A 20,062-nucleotide genomic window follows, 5' to 3' on the forward strand; every position below is an offset into this window, starting at 1 on the left:
ACTCGCACAGGGCCAATCACGTGTGAAACTTCCTGCGCACCCCCCAAAATACACGTACCCCACTCGCACAGGGCTAATCGCGTGTGAAACTTCCCGTGAACCCCACTAATACACGTACCCCACTCGCACAGGGCCAATCGTGTGTGAAACTTCCCGCGAACCCCAGTAATACACATACCCCACTCGCACAGGGCCAATCGCGTGTGAAACTTTCCGCAAACCCCAGTAATACACGTACCCCACTCGCACAGGGCCAATCGCGTGTGAAACTTCCCGCGAACCACAGTAATACACGTACCCCACACGCACAGGGCCAATCACGTGTGAAACTTCCTGCGCACCCCCCAAAATACACGTGCCCTGCTCAAATCGCGTGTGAGATTTCACGCGAACCCCAGTTATACACGTACCCCGCTCGCACAGGGCCAATCGCATGTGAAACTTCCCACGAACCCCAGTAATACTCGTACCCCACTCGCATAGGGCCAATCGCGTGTGAAACTTCCTGGGCACCCCCCGAAATACACGTACCCTGCTCAAATCACATGTGAGACTTCACGCGAACCCCAGTTATACACGTACCCCACTCGCACAGGGCCAATCGCGTGTGAAACTACCCACGAACCCCAGTAATACACATACCCCACTCGCACAGGGCCAATCGCGTGTGAAACTTTCCGCAAACCCCAGTAATACACGTACCCCACTCGCACAGGGCCAATCGCGTGTGAAACTTCCCGCGCACCCCCGAAATACACGTACCCTGCTCAAATCGCGTGTGAGACTTCACACAAACCCCAGTTATACACGTACCCCGCTCGCACAGGGCCAATCGCGTGTGAAACTTCCCGCGAACCCCAGTAATACACGCACCCCACTCGCACAGGGCCAATTGCATGTGAAACTTCCTGCGCACCCCCCGAGATACACTTACCCTGCTCAAATTGCGTGTGAGACTTCACGCAAACCCCAGTAATACACGTGCCCCACTCGCACAGGGCCAATCGCGTGTGAAACTTCCCGCGAACCCCAGTAATACACGTACCCCACTCACACAGGGCATATCGCGTGTGAAACTTCCAGCGAACCCCAGCAATACACGTACCCCACTCGTACAGGGCCAATCGCGCATGAAACTTCCCGCGAACCCCAGTAATACACGTACCCCACTCGCACAGGGCCAATTGCGTGTGAAACTTCCCGCGCACCCCCCGAAATACACTTACCCTGCTCAAATCGCGTGTCAGACTTCACGCGAACCCACGTGCCCCACTCGCACAGGGCCAATCGCGTGTGAAATGAGACGGAATCAACAAAATTGATAAGATCAGAGTTATCATTGATTCCTCAAAAGAAGAGAGAGCCCCGCTATCCACTCCCCCCAGGCACTGCCTTCTGGGCTGACTTCACCCTCCTCTCTCCTAAGGATTTCTGAAATGTGCGTATTTCACTTAAACTTACCACTTACATCGACAACTTCTAACTTGCCTCCACCATTAAACAACTCACTGGCACAGCACTCAACGCCCTACTGGGTATTGTGAATGCCTTCCTCAGCGAAGGTGAATTGCCAGACATATTGAAGATAGCTTTCAAACAGCCCCTTCTAAAAAAAAACTTTCTTGAACCAAAGGTCCTAGCAAACTATAGACCCACAATGAGATTCACATTCATCAGGAATCTCATTGAGAAAGTAGTTGTGCGCCAACTATTTACCGAAATTGATGAAATGGCCTCCTACATGACCAGTCTGGCTTCTGCCCCGAATTTAGCATTGAGACAGCAACCATCCAATTGCTGGACAACGCAAATCATTGAAACAGGGGACTTGTGCCTCCTTGTCCTCTTACAACTCCCGGCTGCCTTTTACACAGTCAACCACCTAACACTCCTTTCCTTTCTTGCCTACCCGATGGGCTTCTCTGGAACCATCCTAATAAGGGTCATACAGATGGGCTCATTTAGAGCCAACTGACTCCCAGTCACATGTTCGGTCCACCAAGTTTCCATCCTCTTCCCAATCATCGTCAATCTATACATGGAACCCTTGGGACCTCCTCGGAATGACCTCAACATTGCCATCCAGCCGTACGCTGATGACACTCAGAACAACCTTCAGGTCAGTGACCACCAGGAGATTGCTTACCTCCGTGAATGTCTGGCTACCATCTGAGCATGGATGTAAAATGTCTATCTTAAACTGAACCCCACCACGACCGAATTTGTCCTTATTGGGCCCCCACCAAACAAAAACACATGCAATAAGAGCCGGGTGACATGTAGGATTCACCTCTCAGTTGTCAAACTCAGCCACTTCCTTGGCTTCCAAAGGCACATAGCCAAAATGGAGCAAGCCGCTTGGCTACAGCTCTCCACACTCCATCAAATCCTTCACCTCACCACTACCGAACTTTGGTCCAAGCCCTTGTGACCACACACATTGACAGGGGAAACTCCCTCCTTACTTGGCTTGCAGCCACACGCCTAACCCCCCCCCCCCCCCACCATGCCATAGCCCACCTAATTGCAGGTTCTCACAAATTCAACTGTGTCTCTTCAAGACTGCACACTCTTCACTGGTTGCACTGGCCAGCGGAATCATATTAAAACTGCATGTATCACCTACAAAACATTCTTGAACTGAACAACAGCATATTTAGCGGCTAAACTCCACACATCTCAGGGATATCGCACCTCATGTAGCAAAATTATGAAAAGGTTACTGTCTAAACTAGCCCATAAAGAGAAGACTTGCCAGCAGTCCTTCTGGTATGCCCTAACCGCAATTCTAGCAAGGGTTTGGAATGCCCCACAAACCTCCAGTTTCACAAAACACAAAAAAGGCAGTTCTTTTTGAAATACCTACTTGACAAATATAATTCCCTCTCTCCCTACTCCAACAGTACTTTGCAATTGTATACAATGTCAAGTCCACTACTGTTCGCCTCCTGAGCTAGATGTGCGCTGTGCGCAATAAAAGCAAACGCTTGTCAGAACTCTCTACTGATAACCAGCAACTCCCTCTGTGTTCAGCAAAGTGATACTGACTGGCAGGCAATTACAAAGCCCACAACTGCACTGTCTGGGATGGAGGCAATTGTAACTTCTGCTGGTAGATAATTAACCCTATTTACTTAAACAAATGCATCACCATCGTGACATGACGATAACCCACCTTATTTATCAGATGGACTCCCTTGGTGCTGAGCATTTCTGCCCCCTGTCTGAGCAACTTGCTAAAACACCAAGGAGCCCAAATGAAATACTGAAAACTGCTCATATTTCCCTTCCCACAGAAACAGGGAAAAACATCTGTGTTGTTGAAAATTGGGACTGTGAGATAGACCTTCTTCAGGTCCAACCTTGCAAGCCATTCTCATGGTTTTACACGTCTTTCAAAGTAGCAATCATCTCCCTCTTGAAGTGATGATACAATGTAAAAAAACTAAAATTCCCTGAAATTGATGACAGGATAAAACCCTTTCTCATTCACTAGAAATATATTCCTGACAAAGCCCCTTGGGTGTTCCATGGCCCACTCCACTGCCAGTTTGTCCAGGAACTCTTGTACCTCTGCAGAAATCAAATGGTGATGTACCTCGGCAAAAAATACCACCCTCCTGGGGAGCGCCTGAAGTGAAAGGGTAAAACAATTCCACCTTGAACCCATGTGTGGTTTTAAGAACCCAGGGGTCATGAGGAACAAGGTAACAATTTCGTGTAATGAACCTTGAGCGTCCCCCTACCGGGGAAAGTAGGAGACCTACCCTGATTGAAGGAAGTGCTACCTTGGCCACCTCTGAATCCTGAGGACCACCCCGTAGGATCACTAGAGAAAGATAGGGAAAGATGGACTGTCTAGGGTCTTTGTGATTGGCAGATCCTTAACTAGACTCTGCAAGAAGGGACCTGAAGGACGGGACTCCCAGCCAGCCACACAGCCCCAGTTACCACTAGCCCTGGCAGGACAAAAATCTTTTTCAAGGAAGTTGGGGCTTCTCCAGGAGGGGTGGGGGGTGCATGTTCACATACTTTCCAAGGCATCTATGTGATTTGTTCGGAAAAAGAATCCCAAAAGACCGAATTTCTTTTTCTTTCTCCCCCTTTAACCCCATATATATGGGGAAACCCCCCGCAGCACCCCTTACCCCGCTACATTTTTTATGAATTTTGCCCTCTACCCAAATATATATGCAGTCAAATCAGGCATCCCATATTCAGTCGTTTGAGATTCGTTCTTTTTGCCCTCAAATATTTCTGCCGATACCTTTCCCAAGTTCCTTGACAAAAGGAAAAGCCCAGTGTCTTCCACGCCTTTTTCCTCCAAACTTTCCAATTTAGAGCTGATCTTAAGAAGGATACCCTTTCTCCTTTTTGTATAAGAGAAGCATTGGCATCTCCCAAAAAAACACAGTGTCCATCGGCCCAATTGCTATACTCCCCAGGATCCAGGGAAACTTGTCTAGGATTTAAACCAAAGGACAGAATATTGAGGAGTCTATTTTGGCAAGACTACCTTATTCTCCTGTTTGGGCACATGCCTCTCTTATTTAGAGAAAAACGTGGCTATCGTGAGGTCAACCAACGGAGTAGATGCAGTCCCCCAGGAAGGAAAGGTCTGTGTCACTTTGCCCTCATTTGGCTTCAGGGAGCCAAAGACATTTACTGTGAACAGAGTTCTCCACATGATCCCATGCAGTCTGCAAGAACTGAGGGGTGTGATCAAATCAGGGGAGCACATAGGCTTATCCAGAGAACCATGTAATCCTAAAGGGTCCGCCCCTAGGTCATCGAAATCCAAGTCCCCTGGCATCCCCTGGCATCCCATTTCCAACTTGGTCTGTTTCAAAACAGGGAGTGGAATCAGCATTGGCTCCCTTGGGGCGGATCTAGAGCCACTAGAATACTGGCTCTCTTGGCCAGTTTCTGTCCTTCCTGCAGACCTGAGGAGGGGCTTGTGAGAGCCTGTAGCGTCTGCTCAAATGATTGTCCTAGTGCTCCCGCAGCCCTGGGGACCCTGGGCTCAGGAAAATCACCATAGGAAGCTGCCTGTCCCAGGCATCTTCTTGTTATCTGGGCTCTACCACAAGAGGATCTGCACCCCATCTCGCTATCCCTAGCCCCAGAAGACTGGCTATCAGAGTGGGTATCACTGGGTTTCCGTGAGGCTAGAAACTAGGAAATGGAAGCCTGAATAGATTGGGACAGAGCAGGCAATCTAGAGTCAAGGGCTCTAGCCCATGGCCTGGGAAAGAGAAGCATTCACACATAGAGTAAATGGTTCCTTCCCAACGTATTTCTCCAAAACAGGTTCCTCCTCTTCTTCTGAGACAAACCCAGAGAAGGCATCCCAATACATCTTCTCTCTCTTGACATTGCCACAAAACCCACGTATAATGCTAGATAAAATTATGCAGCAGAAACCCTGCCGCAAGACCCCTGGAAGCTCACACAAACTAAGAGGCTAGGCTAAAAAGCATGCGTACTGAACACGCAAGCATCCTTCCTGTAATGGAACCCTGTACGTTGGGTCTATTGGGCTGGCTTCCCAGCAAGGAGCTTCTCTGGATACCTCTCATGCGGCAAAAAAGAAGATAGCAGAGCCGAGAGCGGGGGCCCCTGAGAGTGCGACCTCGAAAGCAGAAAGCCCACTGGCCTCGACTACATCCACTTCGATACAACCACTTTATAAGGTAATGGAAACACATCTATCTATCTGAATTGGACCTGTAAGGAAAGAGGAGTACCTCATGGTGGCAAACATTTTATACAATCACATGTTGAGCGACCAAAGAGATGACATCAAGTGCTGGGCTCTCAGCATACGTAGTTTTATCTTTCTGTTATTTCTTCCTGCTGTTTGGAGTAATTAAAGAAGTGAGATGCATAATGGGAAGCCTCCATGCCATGCCGTAGAATTAATGATGGGCGCGTGTATGAGAAAGTTCTATAATGGAAAAGGTGGTCCAAAAGCAGGCCAACAGCATAGTTGCCAAGTGGACTCCAGGCTTCTAACCAACAACACTTGTTAGGTGGTTCTTTCAACATTTTTATTTTCTTTTATAATTGTGAGCCTAAAAGTCTTGGTGTGCAAAGTTTCTTTGGCAAAAGAGCCAGGAATTGGAAATGGTAACACTGTTTGTGTGGACTCTACCCGCTTTCTATCAGCCCTTTCCAAGAGCAGGCTGTCAAGAAATCTCCAAGTCTCTCTCTAGACCGGTCTGACAATGCCCAATGGTTCTTATCATGGCAAGTTCATCAGACTGTGGGGCCCTTCCGGGTCCCCACCAGCAAGAACAGATTTAAATGTGGGGTTACCGAAAATGTCATATGTCACTGCAGCTGAGAAGTGGCATATTGAGCAAATTGCCCCCCAAACACCCCTGCTTGCAATTCCTAATTCACTCTTTGATCTTGGTGCTTTCACCTGACACATTTTCCAACTAATCTATATATGCATTCCCCAAATAGCCCTCTACAAACATGTACTGCAAAAAAGCATTAAGTAACAGTAGCCAAGCACACATTGGCTTTGCACTGCGTAATACACCCTTCGAATTGAGCCACACGGTCTTGGCAGCGGACCATGTCAGAAAACAGGGCCGCCTCATGGAGCTAGAATGAAGAAACATCAAGTCTTGTGTTCCTAATGTTCATGTTAAAGGATATTTGTCCCGTGCACTATTACCACCGGAGTGGTCTCCTGGCGCTCTAGCGGATCTGAAAAGGAAAAGGGGTGGGGGGTGAAGTTAGTGGGAACGAGCAGGATAAGTGCAAGTGAGCAGTGATGTGCTGTTGGCAGCTTCAGTTCCGTTAACACTGCTCGCTGAGCTTGGGGTAGCCATTGTGTGCTGTTGTGAAAAGCTATGCATGGTTTGTTTTGTTGTTGCAGTGCAGTGGTTGGTATTTGTGTGGTTTGTTGTGCTTTAGGGTTGTGGTTGTGTTTGGTTAGAGTTTGAGAGGTGTATGCAGAGGGGTGAAATTGTTAGTGGGTTGGTTATTGGCCTCGCTATCTAGAAGTGATATGTGCTAAATTTCCATGTTCTTTCTAGATATGGCATGTGGATATCTCTGCATTTCTATCCAGAACCGGCACTGGCTAACATTCACAATCCTGTCCATATATGATGCATGCAAATATTCACAATTATATCCAGATGTGGCAATGGCCCACCTTCAAAATCCTGTCTAGATGCGAATCAAGCTAGCATTCACAAAATCTAAATGTGGCATTGGTAATATTCCCAATGTAGGCTAGATGCGGCAATGGCTAATATTCGCTATTCTAGCCAGATGTGGCACTGGCCGGCATTCATAATGCCGTCTAGATGTGACGCAGGATAATTTTCACAATTCTATCTAATTGTGACACTTGCTAACATTCACCATTCTATCTCAGTGTGGCACTTCACAATCCTATCTAGATGTGACGGAGGCTAATGTTCACAATTCTAACTAATTGTGGTACTTGCTATCATTCACAATTCTGTCTGGGTCCGGCGCAGGCTAATGTTCACATTTCTATGTAAATGTGGTACTTGCTAACACTCACAATTCTATCTAAGTGTGGCACTTGCTAACATTCACAGGTTTCTCTGGATGTGTCGCAGGTTAGTGCTCACAATTGTATCTAGTTATTAATCAGGTTAGAGTGGCAGGGCTTCTGGAGTAGAGTGATTGCTCTACCCCCCACCTAGGCCACACCTACCTTGGTGATTGCTGCTGGTCGACGGCTGGTCACTGGCCTCCCCTGCTGACACCTGCAGACACAATCTGGAGCCGCTTCTGTGGGAGCCACCCTTTGCCGCAACGGCAGCTCCCACTAATAAAAGACATGTACAAATGACCTCTTCTAAAATTAATTACATGTGAATTGCTCTCATGCATGTGAATGGTGGGTAGTCTGAACACGTGACGGGGGTAGCCACAAGAGCCTTCCTAGGGTGATTGAGTGTGTTGGGCTCACATCGGTTCCCCGTTGGGGTGCTTCTGAGTTAATGCATATTACTGTCAAAGCCATCCCGCTTGGCACATTTGGAAACGAAGTTGACCACCTGTAACTGGTAGCAGTGGTTAAGATGGCTCATCCTCCCTCATCAGGCCTCCCCTCCGTTCTAAAGTCTTAAGTTGTGTATGTGGGCAGACAGAATGGGCAGCAACTGGCCATTGCCGGGCGCCTCACTTCCTGCAGCGCTAACAAGGGATCCACTGCTGTGGGTGACGCCCCCTTCCTACCCTGTTCTTTAGGTGTGCTCTTTATGTGTATGGGTGCTTTGATCACCCATACTATAGGGTGAAAGAAAAATGCCAGAAGGCACCGTTTTTCTGGAGGTAAGGCCAGGAAATGCTGTGGGTATCAACCAGAAATGGGACCTAGAGGTGGGTATGTATTCAGCGACCCTTAAGCACGCCGAAAAAACTCACAGTCATCCCATAGAAGCAGTTTGGTATATCTCCTCCCCATGTCACTTGGAGCCCCATTGCTGATACCCCCCCCTATTTTTAGACCCGCGCTTCCTTATTTCTCTGCTCCCTAATCTTCTTCAGCACCCTATGATTGCAAGCGCCCCGTCGCTCCCCAGAGCCAGGTCCGTGCTCTATAAATACCCGAATAATAATAATAATCATAATACACAGGTTTCAGTACATGACCCGCAGATTCCATGAAGCGAAGGATCTGCTCTTCTGGAAGTTCTTTCCTTACCTGGCGCGCCACGCTTGCATGCGGGGTGCAAAGTGCTGCTGTGAAAGAAGCCAGGTTGAGGGGTCACATCTGCCATGGGGATTGCTAGCCGCCGCTATAAGCATGTCTTCCCGCAGAATGGGCGGGGTTGCGTGCCATGGTTATCCCCCCGACTCATGCTCAGAGCTGTGTGATGTTGGACTGTGGTTTATCATGCCGAACAGCCTGGGGTCGCTGGGGAGTGGGAGCAGGGTCTGCTTTAACACACAGCAGAGCAAAGTTGGTGTTTCCTGCACAGCGTCATCATTTCGGAATGTAAAAGAATGTAAGGGGTGGAGAACCCTGGGGTTTGAGAACTGCCCGCCGGTGCAAGGTTCAGGCATTAGCCACTAGCACTGTGGAGAACCGCTACCCAGGAGGACAATGCACACTCGGGACAGAGCAAGAGGCCAGAGAGCAAACCATTGCTAATCTGCAGGCGCTCCTAGTTAGGAGGGATGGCGTCTTAACATTTGCACGGTACGATATGTGGGCACACTGTGCCAGAGGGTTCAATCTAGGCCAGGGTTATTCTACTTGCCCTGAATTGTAAACAGGCCAATAGCGGCTCGTGTCCGCGAAGGCCTCCTCTCGTGTGTGTTGTGGCTGACTTGATGTTGTGTATAGACGTTCAGAGCTCCCATTTCCGAACAAGGCCCTCTGGGATGCTGCACTCTCAATGTTTCCCTCTCACTCTGTCTCTCTTTATACATTCTTGCTCGCTCGGCCTTCCTTCTTTCCCTGTCTACCTCTCAGGTATTGTGGCTTTCTTTTGCCCTCTAGTTCTCTCTTCCTCTTAATACTCGCTCTCCTCTTCTGCCTCTTTGCTCCCACCACTCGCTCTCAGGGTCGGACTGGGACAAGAAATAGGCCCGGACACCCAAGAAAAAGTGTCCCACCCCTCACCTCAAAAAAGTGGCCCACTCCTCGCCTCACGACCCTTGACCTCTGATGACATCACCGGAAGTTATGTCACTTGACCCCACCGGAAAGTGACATCCCGGGAAGCGATGAAACTCTACCTTTCACCCCTTGCCAAAACAGGAAGTGGCATCAAACAGCATTGTTCCTAAGTACACTACGAAAAATATGGTTATGATTTCACTAATGTGATATACATCTCATACAAGAATGGATCACCATATATCATTAATTTCTGTGAGTATAGACCCATATTGTCAAATTACTATGCATGCAAGCAGACGTCCAAGGTCAAATGATAATATGTTATTGTATGGCTCTTTTTTATAGAACAAATATGCACACAATATCACCCAACCTGTGTTGTTAGTCATTTATCGACCTCATAAGGATGAAAGGCTGAGTTGGCCTTGCTGGGATTCAAACCTGCAACCTGCAGATCACACACACATCGCAGCAGCGAGCGCTCAACCCACTGAGCTATCATATCAGCTATAATAAAATGAGCAATTACTCTGTAGTGGATACCATTAAACTGGTAACTGAGATTTAACAGCAGACCAGTTAAGTTCATCTGCAGGTCTGGTGCAAAGGTGGCTGCATGCTGCTGCAGCATGTGAATGATGCATGCATCATAATTTATGATGCACACATCATGCATGCAAATCAATCATCAAACATGCCTTACCTTACTTAGATGAATGATGCCCTTGCAGGTGCTTTATGTTTGGTTAAAAAAAAAAAAGAACATTTCAAACCGGGCCAGGTGTGGGCAGAAACCGGCCCCCAGGGACTACACATGATTTCAGCCCGGCCACGGGCCGAGTGGTAGATTGTCCAATCCGACCCTGCTCGCTCTTGTTACCCCTTCCCCTCTCAAATGCCTGCAATATCTCTGGCACGTGTACATGCTTAACATGAAAGGAAAGCTTGGGAGACCACCTCTGGATATTATTCTCTGGAGTAATAATGCATAAAACGATGCCCCCAAAGTCAAGCGTCTACAGAGCAGATTCATGGTCCCGTGTTTATCTTTCTGTTGTTCGGAAACGTGTTGCCCATCTTCCTTGCCTGGAAAGGCCCATGAAGAGGCCTTTGGTGCCAACGCCAGGACCATTATTCTCAGATGCCAACCCGGTGTGAAGGTGGAACAAGTAAAAGCAGCTGCGGCTCAGGTAGACCGCTCAGGCTTTCAGAAAGATATTACAATAGTGTAGGAAATAACACAATAGAGAAAAAACTGGACATTTCTAGCAATAGATTCTTTCTCCAACGTACTTCTAAAAGCGCTGCTAGGTCCTTAGCTCCAGATCCTGAAACGTACCATTCCGAGTTGGCGGTAAGGGGTTAACGGCACCGGTAAGGGTGCCGGTGCCGTTAACCCCTTACCGCCGCATTACGTGGTCCTTTAGCGGATCGCACTAAGGGCGGCTGGTTTTACCAGGCGCCCTTAGTGGGAGCCGCTAAAGGACGAGGGAGCTAACAAGGGGCACCGTTATTAACTGGCCCGTTGTTAGCTCCCTCCCCATTCCCATTGAGCCCTATGGGGGCTCGAATTGGGATGTACCGGGTCCGGGTTCCTTAGATGAGGAATGACCTGGTCCTCCAAGGTTGGAATGACCTGGTAATTGCCCATTCAGGGAACCGGGATCCGGTATGCAGTAAGGGGCTAGCCGTGGTGATAACAGCACCATGGCTACCTCCAACCTCGGAATGACTCCCATGGAAGAGGGTGCGGCCAATCTTATATATAGCCATGATAGCTATGCATAGATCTTGCATAATGCACAACGTGTTTTCGAATGTTAGCGCTAAAAAGTCTGGCATGAGATGTTAGTCACTGCAGGTGTCTTTAGATTTACGGTCTGGAACCGTGGTGGCCTATATTAGCCAGAACACCACAAAGGACAGAGGGCTTCTTCTCCGCACAATGGTTCTCATTATAAGTTGGTCGGTGTGGGTGAAATGCAGAGGTATTAACGTATAACGCTGGATTACCAAACCTCATTATACGTTTGGTGGTATCTCAGCAGTAGATCTGGGTAAATACCATGGGCGGTATTACTCCCGGATTACAAGTGGCATTAGGCGGTGTTAGTCCCCAGTAATTGGGGACCATAGGACTCAATGGGTGATTTTTAGCGGAATTCCTGCTGCAGAAATTATGTGGTGTTTATTCCACCAAAATGTGTCAGAAAGCTGGCGGATTTACTTCCAGCTCATAGCTGGACGTGAAACCTCCAACTTTCCATCAAAGTTATAGTTGGGCGGTGCGGTAATGCAGTGCTATACAGTATCAACCGCCCAACTTGTACTGTTGTACGAGTAAAGAAAAGGAGTAAACAATGGCATTCCGGTGAGATGGTTCTGTTGGTAAAGCACCAGCGGAATAAACCTGGGCAACTCGCTGCTGCCATGCAGCCAGTCTCCTTCTGAGATCATAACCTGAGTACCACTCAGACTGCGGACATGTTCTCTCCAGAGAAAGCACGCCCCCACCCCGCTGTGGCAGCGCCAGGTATATAACAGCAGAGTGGCATTATTCCAGTGGCCACTGCCTGGCAAAGAAGCCAGCATTTAAAAGCCACCTCACATAATATCACAGGTGTAGAAGGGACACATTAGTATAAGTGTGTGGACTGGTAACTGGGAAGAGACACCCGATGTCCTTTTCTCACGATTATAATTGCTCTTGTGTATGATCATAATTGTTGATTGTTGTGTTTTTATGCTAAAATGATTTGTGCAAGGTTTAATGTAAACAGAACAATAAACGAAACAAAATGAACAGTTTTAGGTTTCGCAGGAGGAATTCACGATCCAAACTCCACTGCTTTAGAAAATTCGAAGGCCAGAGAGAGAGAAAAACCAGGCAAGGAAAGGCGAGTTCAATTGTAGTGCGTGAAGTGCTCCAGGAGTGCGTGAAGTGCTCCAGCAGTGCGTGACCTGCTGTGGTTGGGACTGTTGGTACGGGACGTCCATGGGCGGGCGGGTGATAAAGTGACCGCTCGAAATTACCGCCATGGAATGAGTGTAATGCTCGCCACATCTCCATGCAAAGGGACACAGAGCTTGCACGGACGGTACACACATATTCTCTTAAATGTCTACGCGAAACGCTGGTTGTAAACAATAATGTGCTAGAGTTTGTCAGAAAAGATGGATGGATAGATATAAAGAGGCATACATGCATGTGAGATAGGCAGATGAAAGATGGAGCAGACATGGGAATGGATAGAGAAAGGGAAATAAGACGTTGCGCGCGTGCATAGTACACTTCCAAGTGTGTCATAGGACTTCTCAGCTGCCGTTTAGGAAGATGACGTCAACACACCCCTCTCTCTGAAACATACCAAAGGTGCGGTAGCCAAACTCGCACACCTGGCGGACACTCACCGGGGTAGATAGCGGTCCTCTGATTGGAGCACGGGCAGGACACCTGCGCTCATGCATGCGTCTCCCAGGAAGTATCCATGTCACAGATCTGCTGTTGCCGGGCGTCTAGTGTCATAGTCCCGCCACAAGAAGAGGGCACACTGTCGCACACTCAGCCTGCCGCAAAAGTGCTTCCTGGGCATACTTTGGCATATATACCCACGCACCTTTCGCCGCCTCCTGCCATCTTTCTCATACATGGAATTGCGGCGAGAGGCGAGAGGCGCCCATTGGCTAACAGACAGGGGAAGCCCCCCAACACCCCTGAGGGAGAGCCGAGGAGGTTTGCCTATTAGGCTGGGGGAGGGAGGGCCGGCAAGAGGTGGGGTGGCTCGGGAGATGCGGACATCTGTTCGCCATGCATATTTAATAAAGACGAAATAGAGGGACAGAGCAGAGGGGAAGAGGGTGGAAAGACAGGCCACCTTCCCGAAACGAGGGAGGGGCAGAACAGAAGGCGGACACATAATAGAAATGGGTCAAAAAGCCCACCCCAACAAAGGGTCGAAATCTGTCCGTTTTATTGACTGTGTTAGTAAATGAGATGGGGAAGTGTCGGGGTAGGGGTGCAAAGAACTCCAGCTGCACCCGGATTTCAAGTCCCTTCAAACCTAAAACAAGCATTGACAATGCCAATAGCTTTGGCGTTCACTGTTGTTATTTGCATTTTGTATTTATAGGCAAGGAGAAGAGTGGAAAATTGTTTAGGAGGATGCAATAAGGGGTGCAGGTGTGCAATAGAATGAGAAGGGGAATAGAGCAACCGAGGGGGCCGATAATGAGCAAGTGGAAATATGAGCGAGAAAGGGTGAGAGATTAAAAGAAAAAGTGAGTGTGAGAGGAAGGATAAGAGAAAAAGTAAGGTCTGAGAGCAAAGGTGAGAGTTGGAGAAGACGGACCAAGGGGATATCTTCAAGAGTGCCAGAGAGAAATCGACAACACGTGCAGGGAGACAGAATGGCGGCACACACAGGGACAGAGAGAGCGACAGCATGCGCAGTGTGCAGAATCTGGGGCGTCCTCACTTCTTCCTCCCCATCATCCTCTACTCAGGTGGCCAGGGAAGGGCATCGCTCTTGGATCCCAGCCCTGGGTGTGGATATGCGAGAGAGGAAACTTGGGGAATGACAGGGGGATGTCCTTGGGTGAAACACAGCATCCCCCAATTCCTTTCCATGATTAACCCTTGCTCCCATCTGCATTTGTGGGATAATGCTTCCCTCTGTCCAGAAAAACATCAAAGGACATTCTATATATGGGGATCTTGGAAGGAGGGCGAAGAATGGGAGGTCCACAGGTGAGTCAGGGTATCTCTTTTCTCTTATGAGAACCAATCCCCTCTCCCCCTTCCTTTAGGGGCTACTGTAAATCATCTCCCCTTATATTCCCTCATCCAATCCACTATAGTTCCGGGGCGAGGAAGAGACGAAGAGGAGCAGAAAACACTAGCAAGACATTTCACCACTCTAGTACTGAGACGAGGAAGAGGCCTGTAGAGTGTTTTAAAGCTCAGGCATGTCTCAAGTGTTCCACTTATTGCAGCCAGGCAATTCCAATTTGGGACTCACACCTGCAACCTGTCAAGTAGTTGTAGGTGTATAAAAAGTGAGGAAACCAGCAAGGAATCCTGTATGCGAGGGGGCAGCCGAGGTGGGCCCTGCAGGAGAGCTCGGAGGGCGGCAGATGACCCCAGGAAGCTGTGGAGCTGAGGTCCAGGCAGGCCACAAGAAGGCCACAGGTGAGGGGGCCTCTTTGGTCAGAGGTACACAGCAGTAGCTGTGGATGCAGAAGACGACAAGTGACCAACAGCATCAGTGGAGAGAGAGTGGTGCTGCCGGCCAGTGTCAAAGAGAGATTGAAGTATGAGCGGGGCTCGCAGTTGAAGGAACACATGTTGGCAGAGCTGAAACGGAATGCACAGCAGCCCGAAGAAGTTGCCAGGGGCCAGTGAGTGAAGAGGGAAGATCACTCAGACCGGGGGCGCTCCTAGGGGCTGTGGGGAAACCAAAATGAACTGCTGAATGAATGAAAAAGCATGCACAAGTTGAAATAAACCCAAAGCAATGGGTTGAGAAACAAATAATGACAATATAACATCCAAGTGGCAGATTAACACTTGGATGTGAATATTATTGAATACCAAACTGATTGAAAGCTTTTGGCGAAACTATGACCTGATGACAAGTGTGTGTGAAATTCATATACTGCCTATTTGAAAAGTAAGCACAAGTCCTATGAAGCACAGAAGATGTAAGTATGGGAGATTGCAAGAGAGCCTGAAAGCAAGGTGGTGAAGGAACAAAACCACCACAAAGTGAACTATATGTGAAAATACATTGTGGCAAGGTCAAAGACTGGCAAACACATTGTGGCAAAGCCAAGAGGCTGATAAGGAGAAGCTAAGTGAGTGTGAACCATCACACAGGTACAAATACAGAAGAACCTGTGAGGGCTAAAGAGCCTAGGGTTCCTGCTTGCGCGACCTGTGATGGGGTGACAACTGCGCCAAGACCAGGGAAACCCCAATTATGAAAGTCAAAGAGGTTGCTGAAGTGAAACAAGAGAAAGCAATCTGATTGAACTATTAACAAACCAGAAGGAATGCAATGTGAATTTGGACCTGTTTTTGAACACTGAAAGATTGAGAACCAGTAAAAGTTGATTGTCTTGAACTCAGGGAAGGGAACCCCAAGACTTTGTGTAATTGTATTGAACTTGGGAAAGGGAATTCCAAGACTTTTGTGGAACTATCCTGAACTTGGGGAAGGGAACTCCAAGGTTTTGTGGGACTGTTTTGAACTTGGGAAAGGGAACCCCAAGCTTTTGTGAAGCTATTTTGAACTTGGGGAAGGGGAGTTGAAAAGTAAGCCAAGAGCTGGAAGAAGCTCAGAATGCTATTTGGAACACTATTTCCTTTACTGCTGACATCCCTACACTTTGCTAACACGTTTAGTTACGTGTGGGCAAGTATAGGTTTTGGACACAGACAGACTTTTGAAGTTTAACATTCTGACTTAGACATTTCCTTAGTTTCTTTAGGTAGGGACATCCCAACTTAGTATTGGGCAAGTTAAGCCTTTAACCTGACATTTAAGTTAGTAAAACAATTCTGATTGAACTTTGAATCTGTTGTTTGGATCTTGCTTCATGATGCCTTCACAGCCGGGAGAGAGAGAGCAACTGCACGTAGAGAGAGTGACAGCGCACAGAGAGAGACAGAGCAGCAGCGTGCAGAGATAGAGAGAGAGAGAGCGACCGCGTGCAGAGAGAGAGAGAGAGCAACAGCATTTGTAGAGAGAGAGAGACAGAGCAACAGCGTACCAAGAGAGAATGTGACAGTGTGCACAGAGAGAGAGCGACAATGTGCAGAGAGAGAGAAAGAGTATGCGACAATGTGCAGACAGAGAGAGCGAGAGAGAAAGAGAGAGAGAGAGAAAGAGAGAGAAAGCGACAACATGCAGAGAGAGTACAATTGTAAAAATAGATAACGCAGCAGCAATAGAAGCCTTTGCGGCAGCAACATCTAGGAGAGTGGCCTTCATTTTGACACTGAACATAAACATGGGAAAATTAATATTCATTTTTGTTTATAATATTGTGTACACCACATAACTAAAAAAGCAACGGTGTGCATTTACATACACGTCTGTTCTTGCTCGGTCATCCTGACAGAACTGTGCCACTGATTAGAATGAAATGATATCAACTGTGCCACTAGCAAACAGAACCTCAGGTGAAGAATACACAATCCCCAGTACCATCATATGGCCTGGTTCACACCCCTACCCCCCTCCTCACCATCAACATGTCTTGAGGATTCACACAATGCACCCTCCTTTTTGTATTAAGCCATTGGGTGATTTGTGGATCAATGAACTTGTCCCCTCCCAGGACCCTTTACTTATGGCACCCCAGTCATAACCACCAAAGGGAAGCAGCACCTGATGGAAAATGTAAGATACATTGAAGAGCCTTCAAATAAATACAAATGCGCCTTCCTCTAGGCCGAAGCATCTGAGCATTTATCACTGTTCTAACATTTCATGGGAACAGAGATCCATAGAACTTCATCCTCACAGACTGGGGCTGCTGGCTTTCAAATTATCCTTTTGATAATGCCCTTTTGGTAATGAGGTCGGAAAGTTGAAGGAGCTTGTCCTTGCAGAAAGTAAACCTGAGGAGTAGATGATGCCAGCGATGTAGAAACCACACCACCCATTCCTGAGCACAGCTATCGTGTGCTGGGCAGGCTCTATTAAGGAGAAAGATAGCATGGGGGAAATCAACCTTCTGCTCCTCCAGGACGCTACGCTTTGCAAACAGGGAATCAACCCTCCGTGGAAGCACCTCATTTTTAGAATAAGCCTTAGCCAGGGAAAATGTAAGTCACCTTCATGGTCGAAAATCGGTTAGAGCATAACCTCCAGCTTTCCAAACATCTGGTACAGCCAATAGTAACGAGGTTGCACAGTGCCTTTTGGCCAGGAGGACATGAATTACTAGCAGTCTCTCCAGCCTCATCATTAGCACAAACTAACCAAATGACACTGGATACGATTACAACTGCCAACGCTGCTGTAGGCACCTCCCAAGGTCCAATCTGGTCCACCTCCCGAACATGTTAGGTAAGCGACTTTAATGAAATCAAATTAAGTGTGCCATGATTGGGTGTGTGCTGCAGATTTGCTTTGAGTGGTAACTCACTTAAGTCTTTGAAGTAAGGGAACTCGTTGGGTGGGCGCAAACGATAAATAAGTGAGAGCCCATTGGGGGAAATATGTGAATAATCAGAGGTTCATTCTCGGATCAACAAAAGTAGTACTTGACAGCCAAATGAGCTGGGGTTAAGTATCAGATGGTGTCAACACTGACAGGGAATTATCTGGTAACCACCACCAAAATAGGGATTGTGACAAGCCAGTACAAAAGTGGCATTACCGTCATCTCCTCTCCTGAACTGGCATATCAAACGAATAGGCCAGTGTTAGGGAGAAGTCTCAAGCATGTGCTAATTTCCCTTACCTTTTGAGACCCCCAGCAACTTTGCTGGATTTCTAGGATTTGAATATTTACCTGGGAAGAATTTGAGCCTTTTTCCCCCCACACTTTCATGTATTTTGATGTGTGTTTTACTTTTGTGTTCTTTGGATAAGGAGTTTTACAACAACTCCACAGGCATCATCTTTTTCTGTGTGTCACACAGCACCCTCAGTGCAGTGACACAGGGGTGTCTTTCAGACCAGCCAAGGTTTAAATACCTTCTCTGGGACTGACTACTGTCTCCTAGAGCATGTAAAGTTAAATTGACTTTACTAGTCTTTTTAAATTTACAGACCCAGGGAGGTGCCCAAAACTCCCTTTGCTTAGTCTCCTAGGAGACCTGAATGCACTCTGGCATGATTGGCTGGCTGGCTTTCCGGCAAGGACAGCCACCCTGCTGTGTGAGTGACAGCCAGGTGGAATGAATGGGGGAAAACTGTTTAAAAGCAGGTCTCTGGGACATGGAAAGCAGAGTCGACCACTGGAACGAAAGAACCGAAGACGAGCTGAAGGAAGACGACTGCTGAAACTCCTGGTCCACCGATGAAGCCATGCTGCAGGTCCAAATTGCCTGAACTTCCATCGACAGAGAAGCCCTTCAAGGTTAACTTCTTCCCTTGAGTTTGGTGGGAACAACCAACCCGTAAGACACCTGGACACCGTCCCCAACCTGGTCGAATTTTCTTCAGAGTTCTGTAGAAAACCGAATAGCCAGGGGGAAGGAAACTAGCTTGTGGACTTTAAGGCACTCACACCTTAAACCAACATTTTGCCAAGCTTGTGCCTCTTCCCTGGGCAGTGCAGAAATCTCCTGAAGTCCTCCTTCTTGTCCCCACGACTGAAGATCAGGAACTGCGAGATCTACAGGAACTGCCAGGAACAACTGTCTCCGTTACAGCTTTTCTTCACTTACAAGGTACTGTGCACGTGCGGTGCAGAACTCCGTTCGGCCACAGTGAAAGTTTGTGAACTTTCCCGACTTTGAAGGCTTGTCCTTCCCTAAACCAACATCTAACTTTTCGTCTGACCAAATTCTTCTAAGATCTGTGGCAAAGACTTAACCGTTTACTAACAGAACTCTCCTATACAAGACTCTGAACCACTGACTTTGGCCCAGGCCTATTGAATTGAATTGAATTGCTGGTTATAGTGAACTGAAACCCTTTGCCCTGCCTATGAAAGTATTTGTGCTTTACCCCTTTTTAAAGTAACTGAAGTGCCATTTTGCTCCCACTTCAGGGGAGCTGAACTTGTTCAGAAACTGATTGGTTGTTTATTGTAGTATATTAGATTGTGATATTGAGCTACTCTTACTAGTGGAATGTTTTCCAAATGACTGTGTAAATAAATGAATATTCTTTTACCAAGAAACCTTGTGTAAGTGTTTGTTTGAATCACTGTATTTGTTGGTCCTTTGTGTAACCTGTTGTACTGCTCACTTTACTCTTGAGATAAGTCTGGCTGCTCAGCCACTGCTACCACATTACTGTGTAGTACAGGCTTGTACCAAAGGTGAAATTGTACTTACACTTGTAGTCTCAATTGTGTGTATTGTTCCCAAAGGGTACTGCATATGATTTTGCCTAAAAGCCAGTCTGCTCTAATTCATGCTTCAGTTCAACACTGTGATGTTAAAAAAATATTGTTTCACCATTCACTCTTGCCACTGCCCCAGGTCGGGCATTGCTGGCAACACAAAGAGGAAATCAATATGCGTATAAATGGACACATACAATTCAAACCGAGATCACAACGTTTTTAGCCAGAAACTCAACTTTACGACACGCCAGCGCTGTCATTAAATGTTCACCACAGACCCAATGCACAAAAATGTGTTCAGCTCGCCCCTTATGGCTGTGCCATGTTTTCCGCTGACAGAAAAAAAGAGCAGACCTTGTATTGACACTTACTCCCTAAAATCAAATAGAGAACACATAACCTTTC

General features: G+C 47.5%; 1 protein-coding gene across 1 annotated transcript in view; it reads right to left on the bottom strand.

Annotated features, from left to right (window-relative positions):
- Positions 1-13,242, bottom strand: part of NHLH1 (nescient helix-loop-helix 1) — a 75,955-nt gene extending 62,713 nt beyond the window's left edge. Inside the window, exon 1 of the mRNA XM_069635425.1 lies at positions 13,040-13,242. The gene's annotated coding sequence lies outside the window, so the exon portion shown is untranslated. The remainder of the gene's footprint in view (positions 1-13,039) is intronic.
- Between the last annotated feature and the right edge of the window lie 6,820 nt (positions 13,243-20,062).

The sequence above is a fragment of the Ambystoma mexicanum genome, chromosome 1q, assembly GCF_040938575.1.
Source record: "Ambystoma mexicanum isolate Mex_15411 chromosome 1q, UKY_AmexF1_1, whole genome shotgun sequence".
NCBI classification, from domain to species: domain Eukaryota; kingdom Metazoa; phylum Chordata; class Amphibia; order Caudata; family Ambystomatidae; genus Ambystoma; species Ambystoma mexicanum.